The sequence below is a fragment of the Ascaphus truei genome, chromosome 6, assembly GCF_040206685.1.
Source record: "Ascaphus truei isolate aAscTru1 chromosome 6, aAscTru1.hap1, whole genome shotgun sequence".
Taxonomy (NCBI): Eukaryota; Metazoa; Chordata; class Amphibia; order Anura; family Ascaphidae; genus Ascaphus; species Ascaphus truei.
The window spans coordinates 38,672,813-38,694,572 of NC_134488.1; the positions used below are offsets into that span (position 1 = coordinate 38,672,813).

The 21,760-nt window shown below is 45.2% G+C and overlaps 1 long non-coding RNA gene across 2 annotated transcripts in view; it reads left to right on the forward strand.

Moving 5' to 3' along the window:
• The window catches only part of LOC142496923 (uncharacterized), a 36,530-nt gene extending 14,820 nt beyond the window's left edge, over positions 1-21,710 (forward strand). Inside the window, exon 4 of one of the 2 annotated variants that reach the window (XR_012802135.1) lies at positions 19,397-21,710. This is a non-coding gene — a long non-coding RNA (uncharacterized LOC142496923). Of the gene's footprint in view, positions 1-17,375; positions 17,754-19,396 lie in introns of those variants that run through there. The other variant, XR_012802136.1, reaches the window with a different exon arrangement.
• The last annotated feature ends 50 nt before the right edge of the window (positions 21,711-21,760 follow it).

The following is a 21,760-nucleotide window of genomic DNA, read 5'->3' on the forward strand; positions in this document are numbered from 1 at the left end:
TGACATTACACAACGCTACCCAGGATTTCCAGAACCCTGTCCTCTCCTGCCAGAGGCCCCCCCAACATTGGTCCTCCTATCTTCTCCTGGCCACCCAACCAGGCCAGGGACCACTGCTGTTTCTGCTCAGTTTGTGCTATAAATGACATAGAAGCTGCTGCTGATGTCCGCCTCATTCTCCCGCCAGTCTCTCAGCTACCAGCAACAGATACACTGGTAAGGGACGCTATATCGTCATCTCATGTCTGAACTACCCTTACATCTTCCCGACCTGCAGTTTACCTCCTCACAAACACGGCCTTAGACACACGAATACTGGGAAAAGAGGGGACATATTCCCCTTGGCTGTCCCCTGCCCAAAGATCCCCATATCCAAAGCTATGGGAGGGTACTGACTAATCTAAAACCCCAACCTTCCCCAAACTAACCTCTCTCCAATACCTGGTTGCTCAATACCCCTTATTAACCCCACCTTAACCTAAGCATAAACTTCAGCTCCCACAAAACTTCTCCGCCTCTTCTGCCCCTCAAACTGGCCATCTGTGCCGGTCTGTCATCCCTCTGTTTAGCTGGGGGGCGCTCCTCCTGGTGATGGAAGGTCCTGCCACTGGCGGGTGTGCAGCTCATTAGTCTGATGGGGGAACCACCTCCTCCCCCACAGGAACTTTCCTCCTGTCTCCCCCAGCAGCTGCAGACACAGCAGCAGCAGCAAAGCATGCAGCTGGAACATCAATAACTCCAAGGAGCAAGCCAGACCTGGTGGTACAGGGGGCTACTTCCTTTATTGAGTGAGACTCCACTTAAGTTTGGGACCACTGATAGTGAGACTGCCTCAAATCAGCAAGACTGGTTCAAGAACAGCGAGACTGGCTCCAGAACAGCAAGACTGCATGAGATCAGCATGAATGGTCCCAGAAAAGCGAGACTGTCCGATATCAGGGGGACTGCACGAGATTAGCGAGACAGGATCCAGAACAGCGAGATTTCCCTCAAAACAGTGAGATGGGCACCAGAAAAGTGAGACTGACAAATTAGAGAGACGTAGAAATATAGAAACATACAATTTGATGGCAGATAAGAACTACTTGGCTGCCCACTTTCCAATCTGCTGTAGGAATTTAGACCCTATTTAATCCTTTAATCATATTTAGGATTTAGCTTTATGTTTATCCCATGCATGTTTGAATTCCCTTACTGTATTAGCCCTTACCACCTCTGCTGGCACGCTGTTCCATGAATGCACCAACCATTTGGTGGAGAAGTATTTCCTCACAGTTTCTCTAAACCTGCCACCATCCAGCTTGCGTAAGAGCATGACAACTTGTTCTAGCACTCCTCTTTCCCTGGAATATGCTTCTATCCTCTAAACTGTATGTCTTAAGGGCCTTCAGTCTTTCCTGCCATCTCCAGAACAGCTAGAATTACTTTAAAATAGTAATTTACACTGCTTCTTTAATAAAGCTGCACACCAAGCAATATCCTACATGTGTTTTTTTTTAATAATCCAGTTCTGTATTATGAGAAAATACTTGTAGCTTTTTTGTTTTGTTTTTTAACAATTTTTAAGACATTATTACTGTATTATAATGTAACAAGCGTTTTTGATTCTATAGAAACCCTTTACAAAGTCACATCCCCTTCCTCTTCTAAGACAGGCTCTGGCTCTTGAGCCCTGCCCCCTCTCTAGCAGTGCACCAATTGTATCTAGAGCCTGCCTGGTCACGTGATCTTTCACACAGAATTTTGCATCCTGGGTACTGTTGTGCAGCCATAACAGTGAATTAAATAACCCCTGATATGGGGATCGATTACAGGAGAACGGATCGATCGACAACTTAACTAATCACTTGTCAATGTGCAGATTGTATTGATGCACATATTGAATGGAATTTTTTTTTAATTAAAAAATGACAGTCTGAACTGCAGCTTTAGCAGTGCCAAATAAGATTATTTTTATAATTCTTATTATGAGCAAAAATACAGTACCGTGATCTTCATGCAATGGAACAGGAGGTAAAAAGTACTATTCTAGGTTAATTTCTTTGTTTTTTTTTAAATGAGTTTACTTTTTTTATAGAATGCCCCTTTTTCTTGCAATTTTTGTTTTTTTACCCATCATATCAATGTTGTTTCTGGTTTACACCCCTCCCAGCTTCACAACACAGTATCAATAACCAAGCTCAAAGCTAAGAGTACAAAAGGATAAAAAAGCTGTCTCTGAGTTGGTCTACTGACTCTGTACTTCCTTGTCCCAGGCTTGGCAGAGCAAGCTGTGTAATTTAGGAAAATATCCATGTTTATAGATCGGAAGTAACTAAACCAATGTTTCTCCAGACTCATTATCATTACTTGTTTAATCAACATTATTACTTTGTATGTAGCTGTGTAGTGTACTGTGCATAGAATCCGGCATGCTTACATTTCTGCCGCATTGAGCATACAATCACATTTTCGGAGGGTGGTACAGGGAGATAAGGGGGCCTAAACATTAAAGTGCATGAAAAGTAGCATCTGTATGAAATTAATCAGCCCATATCTCTATACAGAGCCTCTTCTTCTCTCTTCCAGAGCAAACATTTTTTAATCTTGGGATCAGAGAGAAAGATTTTCAGCTCATATCTTGCACTTTATTAAAAACCGCACAAGTATTTAATTTGATGAGATTTCCTCATTGTGACAAGCCAAAATGAGATAGTTATTCATAAACAATTTTTTTTTTCCATTGTTTGGAGAATTGTTTAATGAGTTTAGAGGTGCAAACTGGATTTGCACCTACGCAATGATTGATTGAAAAAACCCTCCCCCATTCAGAAATTCAGTTGGTCAATTATGAGCATGGTTAGAATTGTTTCGGGAAACCAATTAGACTATTAAATCCTTTACAAAAGATGGTTTTCTGGCAGGGTAGATGAGATTACACCTTTAACCAGCTATATTACTTTGGTCAAAAAGAAAACTGACATGGATTCAATTACCTGCTTTCAAGGAAGTACCAGTCTCAGTTAAATACAGGTACAGTACATACCGTCAACTTTCAGTCTCTCCAGGTAACTACTGTAAGTAATTTGAAGCAGAGAGTATTAACCAGGTGCCATACCATGCAAGATCATTTCTTAGAGGTCACAAATGGAAAACATACTCTCGTTGTTACCCTGCAACAGGAGTGCTCAACTCCAGTTCTCAAGACCCTCTAAGAGGTCAGGTTTGAAGGATATCCCTGCTTCAACATAGAGGATCAATCAGTGGCTCAGTCGAAGACTGAGCCACTGATTGAGCAACCTGTGCTGAAGCAGGGATATCCTTCAAACCTGACCGGTTAGGGGTTCTTGAGGACTTGAGTTGAGCACTATTGCCCTACAATACAGCAATACCAGCTTGTTTTGTACAGATTTTATCCGTGCTTATATTCTAAACATATCAGGTGTCATCACTTTGCTTTCTGTCTTTAGTAGATGATGGATCTGGGTTCCTTGTTTATTTATCTATATTTATTGTGCATGGATTATTATCATATGCTGGAAATGATATTGTGCTCCTAGCTGCAGGGAACAGGGCATATTGGTATTGTCAGGTAACCTGACTGTTTATGCATGGACTATTCAAACAGCCCAGATGGAGTAAGGATATAAGCACAAAGCTATTGCAAACTTGCCAGATGAGTATATTGAAATACAACCAATGGTGCCCAAAGAAGGAATAGGAACCATAACAGTACAGTGTAGTTATTAATGAGGAGTAGTATCAGATGTGATTTATAAGGAGAGGTCAGCTAAATTAGATTTGTTTACTTGAAAAAAGAGGCGTCTAAGAGGGGATATGATAACTACAGTACAGTCTTGGTTAGCTGACTTTCGGTTAACCGACACTCCATTTTATCCAACACCAGCCTTATTCTGGTGTATTCTTGGAGTGCAGCTATAAAGGGACTCTTTCCTTTCCCCCCTCTAAAGCCTCGTCTGTGGTTGTTGCTTGTTGGCGGAGGCGCGCTGAGGCGCGCTTCCGCTCAGCACTGAGCCCCTACAGCTGCAATTAGAGCGGCTTTAGTAGGGGCTTGCCTACGCTTCTGCAAGTGCGCGGAAGCGTAGGTCTTAGGGAAATTTTAAATTTCCCCGCTTGCCGGAGCGCAGGGCCGGTCACGTGAGCGGTTCTCCCAATGAGGGCGAACCAGCTCCGCGACGTCACTGACCCGCCCCCGAAATGCTCCCGGCATGCCACGCCCCCTGACGGAGCACAGGGAAAGCACCCGCAAGGCCAGGTAAAGCACCCGCTTTCCCTGAGCCTCAGCGCGCCTCAGCACGCCAGCGGGAAGATTGGCCGAGGCCTAATTGTACATTCCTGCTAGAACCTACCCCTAAATTCTAATTTATTTTTCTATACTGTACAGTATATAGGGGCCTATGCTCTAAGCGTTCATTAAAAAAATCGCCGGGCCATTTCAGTCGCCATTTTTTTGGAGCATTGCTATCACGGTATTCAGAAAGCCTCGATTACCTGTGATAGAAAAATTACCAAAACGGGTGAGTAGCCGGCGGCGTGATGATTGACTCTCTGAAAAGGCCAAATCCGGCGATTTCTTTCAGCTGCAGAGAGAGCCGCCTCTCCCTGTGCAAATCTTGCCTGAAATTAATGTTTTTTTAATATAAATTTTATTACTAGTGTTGATGAGCAGGGGGTGTCCGGAGCAGAACCGCGTTGATTTGAGGTTTGAAGATCCCCTGCTTCCCAAGATACAGGCCCCGTTATTGGGTGCCGGTATCTCCTATGCATTTTATTCCCTAATCGTGGCTGCTAGAACTGCACGAGTTTCAGAACCTACCAATAAGTGGCTTATCACCGTTCACACAGCGATCTTTTTTTGACGGCTGAAAAATGTGGCGATTCATTCCTTTTTCGCCCACTTATCGAGGCTTATAGAATCGCAGTAGGCCTTTTGGCCGATAAGTGCTCGATACGTGGGTTATGAACGATTTTAACATAGGCCCAGTAAAGTTTAAAAAATGAGAGAGACTATTGGACCTGCACTCATAACAGGGATAAAAATCAAGCATTTGAGAGATCATCCCTACACAGATGACATCACCAAATTGGAGTCGAGGTCAAAAGCTGTTACAGTTGGGGCGCATGAGGAACGAGCCGTTTGATCTGCTTGTCTCAGGGTGAATCCACCTTAAGATTTGTAGAGCCGTGGATGAGATCACAACACCCTCGATTCTGCAGCATGTCACTTTTTCCAATCAGCTGCTAACCTGCAGAGAAGAATCAGACCTCCTTGTGTTGTCTTCGTATGCGTGATGACGTCAATCTCATCAGCGAACGACTCTGCATTTCTTCATGTGAGTGTATTTTATTCCCACGATCACGACACGGGACAATTAAATGCATAGGATATACCAGCACCCATAACGGGGTCTGTATCTCGGGAAGCAAGGGGTCCCCGGACCTCACATCAACACGGTTCTGCTCCTGAGACCCCTGCTCATCTACACAACTAATAACATTTATATTAAAACAGCTGCTACCCACAATAAACATAAAAAACACAACAACACTAATACCCACCTCCTCTACCCAACATGATTGATACCAGAGGCTGCGGGATTCCGGGGGTTCTCAGGTGGTCCTCACGGGTGTTTGTGGGCCCTCGAGTGGTCCTCTCAGGTCCCTGCTGGCCAATTTTTTTTTCAATACATTTAAATAAATACCTTCCCCCAACACATACAGTACTGTAATGGGCAAAATAACTATGGCCTTATGTTTATCCCATACATAGTGGGTGGTTAGGCCTCCAAGGTGGGTAGCGGGGGAGGGTGGGTTAATTACTATAGCGGTAATAAACCGCTAAGGTGATTAAGGGGTTAGGGGCCAGTAGATTGTATTTTTTCATGTATTCTTGCTGACATCGGAGGACATGGACCTGCAGTATGCTGATGAGGATGCCCTTGATGATGGCAGGGGTAAGTAGAAAACTGTATTTACTTTATTTATGCTGGCTAATGTTATATTTAATAATGGGTAAATGAGCTTTTATCCATATCTGGATAATAGTTTTTTTGCCCATTACAGTACTGTATGTGTTGGGGGGGAGGGGGGTATTTATTTAAATGTATTGAAAATAAAATGTTGTACACAGGATTGGTAAAGCAGGCTACCGGGGACCTGGAGGGACAACCAGAGGGCTCCCGGACAGCTGCGGACTTTGGTATCAATCATGTGGGGGTTGGGGAGGTGTTATTAGTGTTTACTAGCTGAGAGACCCGGCGTTGCCCGGGATGTAAATGCGTAATAGGTAGTATTATTTATAAATCGTGGAACAATAGGTGACTGTTTGTTGTAAAGGTTGGATAATAATATTGAAAAGAAAGATGGAAGAAAATGTAATACGATGTTGTATAAAAATGGTTTATTGTAACCACACCACAGTACAATGTATATTTTGGTGCCATAAGTGATGTAAAAATCTGAGTCGTGTGTCCTGCTAGGGTGTGAGGCGGCGGGTGGCGCGTGGGTTGTGAGTGCTGTCTGTGAGTGGGGGTCCTGCTAGGGTGTGAGGCGGCGGGTGGCGCGTGGGTTGTGAGTGCTGTCTGTGAGTGGGGGTCCTGCAAGGGTGTGAGGCGGCGGGTGGCGCGTGGGTTGTGAGTGCTGTCTGTGAGTGGGGGTCCTGCTAGGGTGTGAGGCGGCGGCTGGCGCGTGGGTTGTGAGTGCTGTCTGTGAGTGGGGGTCCTGCTAGGGTGTGAGGCGGTGGGTCAGTGATGTCGGGGGGTAGGGGCGGGAGGCAGCAGGTGTGTGTGGCGGCAGGTATGTGTCGAGTGTGGCGGGTGTCTGTTGAGTGCGTGCAGCGGCTGTGAGGCGGTGGGTGAAAGGCAGAGGCGGCCGGAGTAAGGGCGGGTGAAAGGCAGAGGCGGGGGTGGGGAGGCGGTAAGGCGGGCATGAAGGCGAAGGGCGGCGGGAAGGGGAGGAGAGGCAAGGGGTGGAGGAGGGGGGAAGGGTTAGAGGAGGGGGGGGGAAGGGTTAGAGGAGGGGGGGAAGGGTTAGAGGAGGGGGGGAAGGGTTAGAGGAGGGGGGGGAGGGAAGGGGGGAAGGGTTAGAGGAGGGGGGGAAGGGTTAGAGGAGGGGGGGGAAGGGTTTGAGGAGGGGGTTGAAGTGTGGGAGGGGAAAGGGTAAAAAGAGGTGGAGGGGGGGGGGTGGAAAGGGGAGCGGAGGGGGGTTGAAGGGGAGCGTGGGGGGAAGGGGAGCGGGGGGGGAAGGGGAGCGGGGGGGGGGAGGGGAGAAGTGGTGGGAAGGGGGAGGAGGGGGGAGGTGGTGGAAAGGGGGAGAAGGGGGGAGGTGGTGGGAAGGGGGAGAACGGGGGAGGTGGTGGGAAGGGGGGAGGTGGTGGGAAGGAGGAGGAGGGGGAAGGTGGTGGAAAGGGAGAGAAGGGGGGATGTGGTGGGAAGGGGGAGGAGGGGGAAGGTGGTGGGAAGGGGGGGGAGGGGGAAGGTGGTGGGAAGGTGGAGGAGGGGGGAGGTGGTGGGAAGGGGGGAAGGTGGTGGGAAGGGGGAGGAGGGGGGAGGTGGTGGGAAGGGGGGGGAGGTGGTGGGAAGGGGGGGAGGTGGTGGAAAGGGGGGGGAGGGGTGAGGTGGTGGGAAGGGGGAGGAGGTGGGAAGGGGGAGGCGGAGGGAAGGCGGGGGGTGGGAGGCGGTGGGAAGGGGGGGTGGGAGGCGGTGGGAAGGGGGGGTGGGAGGCGGTGTGAAGGGGGGTGGGAGGCGGTGGGAAGGGGGGGAGGGAGGCGGTGGGAAGGGGGGGGAGGCGGTGGGAAGGGGGGGTGGGAGGCGGTGGGAAGGGGGGGTGGGAGGCGGTGGGAAGGGGGGGTGGGAGGCGGTGGGAAGGGGGGGTGGGAGGCAGTGGGAAGGGGGGGTGGGAGGCGGTGGGAAGGGGGGGTGGGAGGCGGTGTGAAGGGGGGGAGGCGGTGTGAAGGGGGGGAGGCGGTGGGAAGGGGGGGAGGCGGTGGGAAGGGGGGGGAGGCGGTGGGAAGGGGGGGGAGGCGGTGGGGAAGGGGGGGAGGCGGTGGGGAAGGGGGGGGGCGGTGGGAAGGGGGGGGAGGCGGTGGGAAGGGGGAGGGGAGGCGGTGGGAATGGGGGGGGAGGCGGTGGGAAGGGGGGGGAGGCGGTGGGAAGGGGGGGGCGGTGGGAAGGGGGGGTGGAGGGGAGGTGAAGGGGTGAAGGGGGGGGTGGAGGGGAGGTGAAGGGGGGGGAGTGGAAGGGAGGTGAAGGGGGGGGGTGGAAGGGAGGGGGGGTGGAGGGGAGGTTAAGGGGGGGTGGAGGGGAGGTGAAGGGGGGGTGGAGGGGGGGGAGGTAAATGGGGAGGTGAGGGGGGAGGTAAATGGGGAGGTGAAGGGGGGTGGAAGGGAGAAGTGGAGTGAGGGGAGGTGAAAGGGGGTGAGGGGAGGTGATGGGGGGTGAGGGGAGGTGATGGGGGGTGAGGGGTGGTGAAGGCCGCTCACTCACCCGTCCGGCAGGTCCCACGTGGATCTGAGGCGGGAGGCAGCGTTATGTGGCCGCTCTCCCGCTGTGTCCCGGGCGTTCGCTCGCTCCCCCGCTGACTGTAGCGGCGCCGGGGGGGGGGGGGGTATCGGGGAGACACTGACACTGGAGGGGAGGGGGGGTGGAGGGGAGGTGAAGGGGGGGTGGAGGGGAGGTGAAGGCCGCTCACTCACCCATCCGGCAGGTCCCACGTGGATCTGAGGCGGGAGGCAGCGTGTTGTGGCCGCTCCCCCGCTGTGTCCCGGGCGCCGCCATCTTGGGCACTCGGCGCCGCGAGGCAGCCTGCCTGGCCACTGGCTGTTCCCCCGCCGGGGAGGGGGTGAGTTGTAGCGCCGGTGAGGGGGGGGCATGTATATGTGTGGGGGGGGAGAGGTGGGAGATATAGAGGGGGGGTCTCGCACGGCCGCTGACACTGGGTGGGGGGGGGCGCTGAAGGGGTAATAATAGTGTGTGTGTGTCCCGCTGACTGTAGCAGCGCCGGGGGAGGGGGGGGTCGGGGTGAAAACGCGGGAGACACGGGGAGAGGAGGAGGTGCGCGCGGGTGCTGCTAACTGTGAGCCCCGCTAATGTAGGTAACAGTGTGTGTGTGTATGTGTGTGTGTGTGTCACTGTGTGTGTGTCTGTCATTGTGTGTGTGTGTGTGTCCCTGTGTGTGTGTGTCCCTGTGTGTGTGTGTCCCTGTGTGTGTGTGTGTCCCTGTGTGTGTGTGTGTCCCTGTGTCTGTGTGTGTGTGTCCCTGTGTGTGTGTGTGTGTCCCTGTGTGTGTGTGTCCCTGTGTGTCCTTTGGCCCGTCACTCCGCCTCAGGCCAATGAGAGGTGTGCGGGGGCGGGCGGGCCAAGGGACCAATGAGATTGCCGCTAGGGACACCGGACATCCAGCATGCATGCATGCATGCAGGCAGGCAAACATACAGTGCTTTCACTAATATAGTATAAGATTATGGGTTACAGGGGTGGGTGAAGGGGGGATTTATATAATGAAGTTTCCTGTAAATGTATTTTTATTACATGGGATTCATGCTGAGGGGTCTCTGGTGTTAATATTAATGGGTATAAGCTCCTGAGACCCCCGTCATCAATCCGATGCAGAAAAAAAAGCATTTTTTTTCCTAGGTCCTGTCTCACCGCCTCTCAGCAGCTTCTCGCCATCCTCACGTCAGGAAAAGTTCCTGGCGTAAGGATTTTGGGAGTAACTTGCCATTCTAGAGCTGCAATTAGCCTTGATAACCTAATCATGGCTACTAGAACTGCACAAGTTTCTGAACCTGCCGATAAGGGGCTTACGCCGCTCACTATGCGATTATTATTTTTTTGAAGGCTCAAAATTTTGGCGATTCAGTCTTTTATCGCCCACTTACTGTATCGACGGTTACAGAATTGTAGTAGGCATTTTAGCCGATACGTGCTCGATATGTGGCTTTTGAATCCTTACAGTTTAAGCCCCATAGTGTTTGAGCAGAATCTCTGACCCCTTTTGGAGTTTCTTCTGTATAGTGTAGCTAATACTAGTAAACTTCAAAACACTAAATTCATGGGGGGTGAAAAGTACATATTGTTTGCTAATGCAAGAAGCAAGATTGAAGCAAAGATTGAATTAAGCACTATGTAGCCATGTTTAAAAATGGTATACAGTTCTTTCTCATGCTGGCAGTAAGCCTGGTAAGTATACAGGATTGCCAGCATCAATCATGGAGGTTTGCCCTCACACCCTGGTGAGGTGTCATATGTACTCAAGGGGAGTGGTAACATGCTCTGAGTCCACTGTTAGTGACATAAGAGGTGTGGCTATTTCCTAAGTCTATATAAGACACAACACTGTCTAAAGTTAGTGTGTGTAATCAGTTGTTCTTCAGTAAGTAGTTCAAGGTCTACAGCAGTAAGGCTGGTAGGCATATTGAGAGGGTCTGCACTGTGTCCAGGGACCTGGCACAGGAGGTGATCTCCCTGAGGGGAGAGGTGACCCAACACCATTAGGAGGAAAGACCTTCTGAAGGAATGGGCATTGCAAGAATGAGCGGCTAAGCTGATCGCTGCGAGGGGCATTCTGCCTATCATGTTAATAAAGATGCCCAGTTTCACAAGAACCCTCATGTGTGAGTGTGGAGTTACTCAGCAGAGGAAGGCACCCCAGAGGAGGTCCTCATCAGACCCATCTCCCTGCGGACGCAGAGATCCTGATGAGGTGGAGGCGCTGCACTGGATGTAGGTAGGACTCAAGCATACTACCTCAGCTGCCTGTCTTGCTGATATCCCCACCAACATCATGCGGGAGACTCAGGAGTCCTGTAGCCAACAGGTGCACCACCAGGCACAACCATGTAATGGGGACCGGTTAGACCACAGGGGCCAATCTGAGATTGGGTGGATCAGGAGGGTCCAAAAACCCTGTTACATTTGGAGGCAAGCTGCTGAGATCTGTGTCAACAGGACAGGCTTTTGCTGGGCACATCAGGAAACAGGGAGAGTGTATGCTGCCAGTCAGTGCTGTGTTTGGGACGGAGCCTAGGGGTAGTCAGGGGGCTGATGGATTTGTCAGCTCACAGGGACAACTAGGATCCTGAGAGGAGTTAAGTGGGTCTGGAGCCAGGGCTATAGCTGTCCTAGTCACCTTGAGGCAGCTAGTTGGTAGGATACCTAAAGGGATAGCCTGTTAACGTGGTCAGGAATCCTGGAGAGGGTCTGCACTAGGCTGACCAACAGTAGGTAGATGCCCTAGTACTGCATGAAGAAGCCAGAGTACTCTAGCCAGTTCCAGACCAGTGAAGCCAACAGTTGCACCACCAGGCACAACCATGTAATGGGGACCGGTTAGACCACAGGGGCCAATCTGAGATTGGGTGGGTCAGGAGGGTCCAAAAACACTGTAACAACTAGAAGGGAACAGAATGATATCATACAGTAGGTAGAGATGGGCGATTTTGGGGGCGGATTTGGATCCGCCGCAAATCATCTACTTCCTTTAGTCAGTGAATTAATCTCAAAAAAGGACAATTCGCCTTTTGTGGATTTTTTGTTATTGTTAACAATAAAATCCGCGGATTCCACAATCTTCTGAGAAGAATTCAATCTGCATATTGTTACAATTCATCAGCGGGTTGTATCCAATGGCGGGGTTTGTCTTAATGCACACGGATTGAAACTAACAATTTTAACAATACACAGATTTTGAATGACAAACTCGGGAAATTACGTAAACGGATTTGGACTTGTCGCCCACCTCTAATCATAGGCATTACTGAAACATGGTGGGATGAATCTCATGACTGGGCAGTTAATTTAGAGGGTAATTCCCTTTTTTGGAAGGATCGAACACATAGAAGAGGAGGTGGAGTATTTGGATATCTTAAACTTGATTTAAAACCTATTATTAGGGAAGATGTTTATGAAGGGAATGATGAAAATGTAGAGACATTGGGGATAGAAATTAGCAGTGGAGGTAAAAGTATAAAGAAAATGTTTGTAGGGATATGCTATAAACCACCAAATATCGGTGAGATTGAGGAAGCTAAAATACTTTTGCAAATGGAGAAGGCATCAAAACTAGGTCATGTTTGCATAATGGGTTATTTTCATTATCCGGACATAGACCGGAGAACTGGTATTAGCATTACAATGAAAGAAAACAGGTTTGTGAGTGTGCAAAAAGACAATTACATAACCCAAATTCATGAAAAAACAACTAGGATTTGGAAATATAAAATACTGTAGAAGTAATAACAAATATTCAAGTCAGGGAACATTGAGAAACAGTGATCATAACATTGCCTAAATTAAAATAAATGATCAAAAGATGTATTATAAAAGTACAACAAAGGCAGATTCTAAAAAACGGAGGAATAATATATAGAATAATGGAGTATAGCATCGCTCAACAGGTAAGTAATATTCATATGAATTTAGAGTGTGTGTAATTTGCCCATTTGCTATTAAACTTTGAAGACAATAAGACAATTAAACTAGGCTGTGGTTAGAAGAAATAAAGGAGTCCTCTAATGAAGAATGCATTAATGGAGCATACCTCTAGACTTTTTAAAACTTACATGTATTTACATACAGTATTGTTAGTACCAAAGTCTAACAGAATAGACAAATTGATAACAATGTGATGACAAACAATAGTGCTCAGACTAAAATATAAGGAAGGATAGGAGAGAAAGTTGGGTATATACATGTAAATGACCCATCAAATAGTTTTTCATATCACTATTGGTGGAGGGATAGTTCCAAATTCACCCCAGATAAATTCCAGAAGTGATCCCACACTGGCTACAATGGTCAAATAGATGTGAGGGCTAATTGCTATGTTAATAACTAATTTAAGTACCACCTGTATAATCGGGATGAGATTTGAACTGCAGTGGGTCTAATCTCAAAACAAATTACTGATATCTGCTGATAGCATAGGTAATCGTATACACCAAACAACCCTCAATAGGCAACGGTAAGACGCACTAGTTAATACTGTAGATGTTATAGAGACTAAATGCTCATAATAACTGACGAAACCAATCAGCGAAACTAAGCCCTCGTAACTTTCTCCGGCTTTCTGCCTTCCTGAATGACATCCCTGTGTCAAGATGCCCTACGTGTTTCCCTCACGCAGGAGTTTTGTCAGAGGCATTAAAGAATAATCTATTAGGAATAACTATTCTTAATAGCAACATTTCAAAGTCCCCTGGACGCTTTGTCAGGTATATTCCTAGTATGATTCCCCCTGTGTTTAAATAGAGTAGACATTGATAATACGCGTGGGTCTCTAACTAGCCTCTCCGAAGGTTCAGCAACCAGAGCAGTGATGTCACCCACATTCCGGTTAGACCGGTCCTGCATTTCCTGTGGTTTGAACTCACTGTGACACAACACTGTGTATTAACACAGGTTTAATACGTAGTCAAACACGTGTTATGGTGTTCCTTTCATCTCCTAATCCATTATACTATACCTGCGAATACCCAATCAGTGAAACCAAGACTTCTCTGGCTAATAATAGCAAGATGAGTCCTCTATGTACATGTTTATACTATATACCTGCTAACTACTGTACACACAACTCCACTGAGTGAAGCAAAACAATAACACATCCTAATAGAAATAAAAACATGATCCTAACTCCTTGTAATTGTTAACATCTTATTACTAATTGTATATAATCTTATATAAATAACGTCATAGGGGAAACGTGAGTGGCATTATTTCACCTACTGTATGTCTTGAATGTAGTGTGGGGATTTTTACCCCCTTATTAGTTAAGATCTATTTCACATTTTCACTGCAATTATCCTCTACACGAGGAACAAAACATCAAATCAGATGCAAAACAATGCATGTAATTATAATTATAGATACAGGTGCGCCGACGAGAATTCTAGAACTTGCATTCGAAATTCTGGGGCAATATCCAGGTAATGCTGCCAACATTCCAGTGAAATTTCTGCAGACAGACTAATGGCCCATCGGATTAACACAGCGGGGGTCCCTGGCAGTCCCATTGAAACTGAATGGGACTGCCTGGGACCCTGCTGTGTTAATACGATGGGCCATTAGTTTTTCTGCAGAAATTTCACAGAAAATATTTCAGCATTACTAGGGTATTGTTGGTGATTGCCCCAGATTTTCCAAGGCAAATTTTAGAATACTCGTCGGCGCAGCTACTGTATAGTCTGCCAAAGACCGCATTACTAGGGGTAACAATATTATTAGTAATAGTCAGCATGGATTTCTGAAGGATATGTCATGCCAAACAAATCATATTAGTTTCTTTAAGGAGATAAGTAGGAATTTAGACTAGTGTGATGCAGTCTCCTTAGATTCTCAAAGGCTTTTGATACGGTGTCACACAAGAGGTTAGTGTATGTATGTATGCATGTATGTCTTTATTTCTATTGCACCCTTAATGTTGATAGCGCTTCACAGCACTAATACATGTGGCATAAAATAAATAACAAATAATATAAATAACACATGGGAATAAGTGCTGCAGAGATAAAAGTAACATTAGAAAAAGGAGTCCCTTCTCCGAAGAGCTTACAATCTAAGTGGCAAACAGTACGAAATTGTCCTGGTAAGTGCATCTGCAAGGAGTCATGGTCGATGTATGAAGTATATAGTATCAGTTAGGGAGGGGTGTTTTAAAATAGGTCATAAAGGTGGATAGAGAGGTTGTAAGATGGAGATTGAAGGTAAGGACATAAAAGAGGTGTGGGGCAGTGAGTGAGAAAGGTTTAAGGCAGGAGAGTGCTTAAGATACAAAAGTGGTAAAGAGAAGACATCCTTGAGCAGAACGCAAGAGTCGGGATGGTGTATAGCGAGCAATTAGGGCTGAGATGTAAGGGGGGGGGGGGCGACTTAAAAGTGAGGAGGAGAATTGTGTGTGTGATATGGGATTTGATAGGAAGCCAGTAGAGGGATTTTAGCAGGAGAGATGCTGAGACAGATTTAGGAAAGAGTAAAGTGATTATGGCAGCAGCATTTAGGATTTATTTATAAAATATTTTACCAGGAAGTAATACATTGAGAGTTACCTCTCGTCAAGTATGTCCTGGGCACAGAGTTAAGATAAATAATACATGGTTACAAATACAGTTACATAAATGAACAGGGTATACATTATAAACAAGACATTGCATGCACAGTTAAAGAAAATATATATTATGGGCGAATAAAACAGTTACAGACCAGATTAAAATGTGAGACAGACTTAGATTTGAAAGAACTTAAACTGGTGGTGGATGTGAGAGTCTCTGGTAGGTTGTTCCAGTTTTGGGGTGCAGGGTATGAGAAGGAGGAACGTCCGGATACTTTGTTGAGCCTTGAGACCATGAACAGTCTTTTGGAGTCTGATCTCAGGTGATAGTGCTGCATGTTGTAGGGGTGAGGAGCTTGTTCAGATAGCTGGGTAGCTTGCCCATAAAGAATTTAAAGGCAAGACAGGAAAGGTGAACTTTGCGCCTAGACTCTAGTGATGACCAATCTAGTTCTTTGAGCATTTCGCAGTGATGTGTGTTATAGTTGCATTGGAGAACGAAACGACAAATTGAATTGTAGAGGGTGTCAAGTTTGCTAAGGTGGGTTTGAGGTGCCGAACCAAATACTATGTCTCCATAGTCAATAATTGGCATTAGCATCTGCTGTGTGATACGCTTTCTGACCAGGAGACTTAGAGAGGATTTGTTCCTGTAAAATACCCCTAGTGTGGCATAGGTCTTGGTTGTCAGGGTATCAATGTGCATTCCGAATGTTAAGTGGGAGTCAAACCATAAGTCCAGGTATTTAAAACTAGTGACAGGGGTTAGGGTGGTGTTAGCGTTGGTTCTAATCTGGAGCTCAGTCGCTGGAAGCTTTTAAAAATTTAGTCTTGGTCCCAAATACTATAGTTACAGTCTTGTCAGTGTTTAAAAACAGTTTGCTTTGGGAAATCCAGTTTTCGAGTCTGAAAAAGTCAGACTGAAGTATGTGTTGAATGTCAGAGAGGCTATGGCTGTGTGCATATAAGATTGTGTCATCTGCATACATGTGTATTGAGGCTTCCTTACAAGGATAGATTGTATTGTAGGGGAGATAGGTGAGAAGCAGGAAGGTCGGACAGCAGGAAGTTACAATAGTCGAGACGGTAGAGAATAAGGGCATATGTCAGAGTTTTAGCGGTAGATGACCAGAGGAAAGGGTGTATCTTTGCAATATTGAGGGGGGAAATGGCAGGTTTTAGCTACATTTTGAATGTGAAAGGAGAATGTGAGGGAGAAGTCAAATGTGATCCCTAGGCAGCGGGCTTGTGATACTGGGTGTATGATAGTGCTGACAGCAGTAATTTTAAAGGGGGAAGTAGGCCCAGGTTTGGGAGGAAGTACTGTATGAGGAGCTCTGTTTTTGACATGTCAAGTTTGAGTCAGCGGAGGGCCATTCAGGATGATATACTGCAGCAGAGAGAAATTCAGAAACTTTGGTCTGTACAGCAGGTATAGTGTCAATGGTTGAAAAGTAAATTTGTGTATCATCAGCCTAGAGGTGATATTTTATCCAAAGAGATGTGATAAAGTCACCTAGATAGAGTCTGTTAAGAGCAAATGTCGCAGGACAGACTACAGGAGTCCACCAACAGAGAGATTCACAGAGGAGGAGGTGTTAACAAACAGGAGACTGAAAATACGATGGGAGAGGTAAGATGAAATCAAGGATAGAGCTTTGTTATGGATAGCAAGAGTATGGAGAGTGTGAAGGAGAAGAAGGTGGTCCACGGTATCAAATGCTGCAAAGGGTTTGAGCAATGTGAGCAGTATAGTGACCTTTGGCTTTGGCAGCATAGAGGTCATTAGTTATTTTAGTAAGGGCTGTTTCAGTACAGTGAGCCGTGCGGAAGCCAGATTCTAGAGGATCTAGGAGAGAATAGGTAGTGAGAAAATGGAGCATTGAGAGAATACAAGGCGTTCAAGGAGTTTAGAGGCAAAAGGCAGGAGGGAGATAGGACGATAATTAGAGAGATAGATTGGGTCAAGCTTGCTGTGTTTGAGTAATGGTATAACTGTTGCATGTTTGAAGTAGGAGAGAAAGGTACCAGAGTTGAAGGAGGAGTTCAAAATATGTGTTAGGGATTAGAGCAGGAGCAAGGGGTTTTAAGAGATGGGAGGGAAGGGGTCGAGAGGGCAAGTGGTAGAGGGAGAAGAGGAGATCAGCAGTGATACATCTAGAGAGGGTTAATTTTGGGCTGGATAGACCCAAAATTGGCCGGATCCTTTGGTCCTTTGCTGCTTTCTTCTTGTGAACCCCTGAGGAAGAAAGCAGCACACTTTCGAAACGCGTGGGGTGGCTTTTCAGGACTTCTACTGTGGCACCAGGTCTGTTTTCTACTCTCCCGAGCAGATCTGGAGGCGAATCAGCTGTTACCAGCCGACGTCCACAATATCACTACAAACGAATCTGCTGCGACGAATCTGACACCATCTGCACGGCTTCCATTGAGCGCCGAGAGAGGTTACACACACACACGCCGGCTGGCGTGTGCAACCTTCCATCTACAGATCCGTTCCAGTGCAGTAGCTGTGCGAGCAGCAGAGAGGGGATACTCTCAAAATTATCCACTGCATGTTTATATCTCCCGTCCGGTGAGTGGGCAGTCCACCTGGTGTTGCAGTGTGCTGGTCCTTTAATCATTTGTCCTTTCATTATTTATATGTATTTTTTATTTTTCATATGTCCATTGTTTTAATATATGTTTTATTAAATATTTTTTAATTAATCTTTCACCTTTCTATCTCAGCTGTTAGTCATTAGTCTTTTATGTTATGTGTAGTATATGTTGTTTGTCCTTTTTTTCATACAGTATTACGCTATGTGTTTTTCTTTTTGTTTTTATTTCTTTCAAGCACAACTCATCCGTCCAACTTGTGTGATATATATCCTTTACCATCTGGCGCCTTTGAAATACGTATTTCTTGTTTCCTTCAGACCAATACAGGCTTTCTTTTGAAGCCCTTTTAGATACGTGTTGAGACCCTTTCACAATGCCCCTTTATAATTATGGAATGAATATACTCAAAATGAACTGGTCTTTAGATTCATAAACTTCTATTAAATGAGAGGTATTCTTTAATATTGTTAGATTTCAATATATTATGAATTGCTCCGGTGGTGGTGTGATTAAATTGTATTTTGTTTCTTCTCATCTGTGCATCAACAAACACTTTTGGGGCCACTTTTTCTCCAAACCTAGTCAATTTGTTTATGTGGTTCTAACTCAACAATATAACGGCACACCAATGCAATCTGTTGTATTGCCATATAGATGATGTTCTATTAATTTGGGAAGGTGGGACTATGGATTACTGTATATTCTAAAAACTCCGAAATTGATAGTCTGACACATTAAGATCAATGGGGCTTTCAAGACCGCACAGATCAGTGATCTCAGAGCTTATAGAATATACACATAGAGATGTCTGTCAGAACTCTAACGGGAGGTGTATGCTCTATCCATTGGAAGACACACCTACGTCAATTCAAAATCTTAAAACTTTATAAAAAAAAACCGGACATTAAAACAGACGTATACCCAGCTCCCTGTAAGATGCGCACGCACCAATCAAGATGGCGGCGCCCCGTCGCGGCAAGAATCAAGAATTGATTGCAGCAGGATCGCAATCGGACGACGAGGGTATAAAACAACAAGCACCCAGTCGTCCATTATCCATTGAGCCTGAGGAAGCCCTGTATAGGACGAAACGCGTAGCTCTCCACTTGGGACAGTTTTTTAGTTCACAGCAAGAGGCAAGAGGTGAAGTTGCAGCTCTCCATACGGACGCGGAGAAAGAAACCCCCTGCCACCTACCACCGAGCTTCTCCCTGTGTTTTAGCATTCCCCCAGAAGCAAGCAGTTGCTTTTGTTTTATCCCCATTTTTTAATCTGTGGCTCCACATTTAGTTTGTATAACACTGTTTGTTTTAATAAAGTTTTACCCCCCATAGACCTTAGTGTCCCATAGTTCATTTTTCATCAGCAGCGAAGCGGATAAAGAAAAAGAAAATAGAAGCAGAAAGAATCTTCTACCAGTGTGTACTCACACTGGCCCGTGTGAGTATTCTGTTATATTTATAGTATTCCACATTCCCTCTCACCACCACCATTGGGTGACCTTAATGTCAAACCTTTCTATTTTATCTGCAATCATATTGCAAGATACTTATAGATAAAATATCTGAAGTCCTGCTCCTACATTTGATACGGGAGATAACAAGATACCGTAATATGAGAACACTCACATTAGCCCATGTGAGTGACATACTATACCAATAAATTGCAATAATATATTGCCTCACCACCCCCTCCTATACCGCAGTTGTTACTTACATACCCTGATCTAATCACCTTTTCATTCTCATGAGAGGAAAATCACTGAGGAACTTCTCCAAAGAAGATAATTGAAGAAATAGCGAGCAAAGAAGAACAGACGGAGGGAAGATCAACACCCTAAATGAAGTTTCGGAAGCTAAAGAAACCTTGATGGGATAGAACTTACACAAGGCCGTGTAATTTATTTACTCATATCTTTCCACCCTCATACAAAAACCATTGTATGCTCACCTACCATTCACGGAGTCTATTACATACACTGATGTTTCAATAGAGGTGTTTTCACCACACTGATCACCAGTCAAAGAAGACACAGAAACTACTCACCCTTCCTCACATTGTGCTCCCCCATTTTTCTTGTGTTCCATTGTCATTAAGGGTCCTGGATAGATCCTGCTTGGGTTCCGAGTCACACGAGGAATTCTTAAGAACATTATCTTAAGGCTGTATTACATCCCTTTTTTTCTCCATCCACTTATAATATTTTATGAGCACCTAAAGAGATAGTGCCCGGGCACTTTATTTGCTTATAGAATATACCCCTATGGCTTTGAAGACATATGTGGAACACAAATATTAATAATGTAAATATTAAATGGGTGGATGATTGAAAAGAGATAACTCACAAAATATGATTTCTAGACTAAATGCAGGTTGAAGTGAAGGTAAAATCTATATAGAAGGGGTTTGATCATTTGTTGGTTGAGAGAGCATTAGGAAAGACACTTAATGGATGGAGCAACATTGTTAGGAGCTAAGAAGGAAAAGATGGGGGGGGGGAAATGATTGTAATAACAATAAACCTTTGTTTATTAAACAATATATTCCTAATCCAAAAGCACTTAATATACATTGGAAAATTATAAATGATATTTGATTTTAAATCATTTATAAAGGAGGATCCAATGCTGTATAACAAACAAGATTAAATGATATTTTAAGCCCAAATTTATTTAAAGGTAATCAAAAGGAGAAAGAGAGGAATCGGCTGCCTAATAAGCATTTGGGCAACGTTTTGTGCAATAAGGGTGTGGTATGTAAATACATGTACTGTATAAACTAAATGTGTTCAGGTCACGGTCAGGAAAGATTAACAAGGTTTATAACTGTCAATCAAAATGTATACTGTAGTGTACAAAATGACCTGTGCATGTGAGTTAGAATATATAGGGTGGAGGGTGGGGGAAACGTAAACTAAATACCAGAGTTAAAGAACGCGTAAATAATATAAAAATTATTTAAAAAATAAAAGTGAAAATAAATAAGAAATGACACAATTTATACCAATACCGTTTCTTGTACACCATGGCTGTAACCTGCTAACACTCTTTAGCTTTATGAGTTTAGAAGAGGGGTGGGTAACTCCAGTCCTCAAGGACAGGTCAGGTTTTTTAGGATATCCCTGCTTCAGCACAGGTGGTGCAGTCGAAGACGGAGCCATTGATTGAGCCACCTCTGCTGAAGCAGGGATATTCTGAAAACGTGACCTACAGTATTGGTGGCTCTTGAGGACTGGAGCTGTCCAACACCTGTTTAGAACAGGATAGGATTGGAAAAAGAGGTGGGGGTGGAAACAGGCTGCTGCTTCAGAGTGAGCTGTTTTCAATCTATCTCCACAGTAAAATGCCTTTGGTCTGAATGACCACATTGTCCCTTTTCTATAAATATATTTTTTTAATAAGTAAATCATGTTGTTATTATAAACTTTGTAAATGAAGATAAATGGCATGATAAGGGTGTCTGATAGCCCTAACAGTAGACAGAATACTTGTTTTTGATACTTTTTTCCCCCTCTTTTTTACTTCCCTTTCAATGTAGCATTTAACTAATGTATTGAAGATTAGCTAATAAGGAAATATACTAGATGCCATGTATTGTATTATACTTTGGTTAGTTATAGGTTGATAATTACAATATTATTGCATCTATGGACTGCCATTTTCTAAGATGTCATTTCAACATTTTTTATTATATACTTGTTAATATTTTACATGGATTATATATGTTAGGTTGCAATGGGACTGGGACAAAGAGACGCTCCACTCTAACTGTGCGTCTTCTGGTCAGCGGTGGCTACTGTACATCCTTCAAACCATACCAAAGTGGATTGAATATTACTGTATGTACTGTATTTCCATTATCTCAGAAGTGAGTGAGGATTGGGGTCTATTGTTGCTTTTAGTAGGTTGTGCTTGTCTTTTTTTCCCTACTATATAGTGTGTCTATTGTTGGGACCTGAAGGGGTTGGGAAACCCAGCCTTTTAGGAAGGAGCAGCAACTTTTTTTGAGGGGGTCAAAAATTATTTTGATTCTTTTAATCTTTCTTAGCTGTAGAATTCTTGAGTTGAGCAGAGATTTAATATATATATGTATATATATATATATATATACACAGATA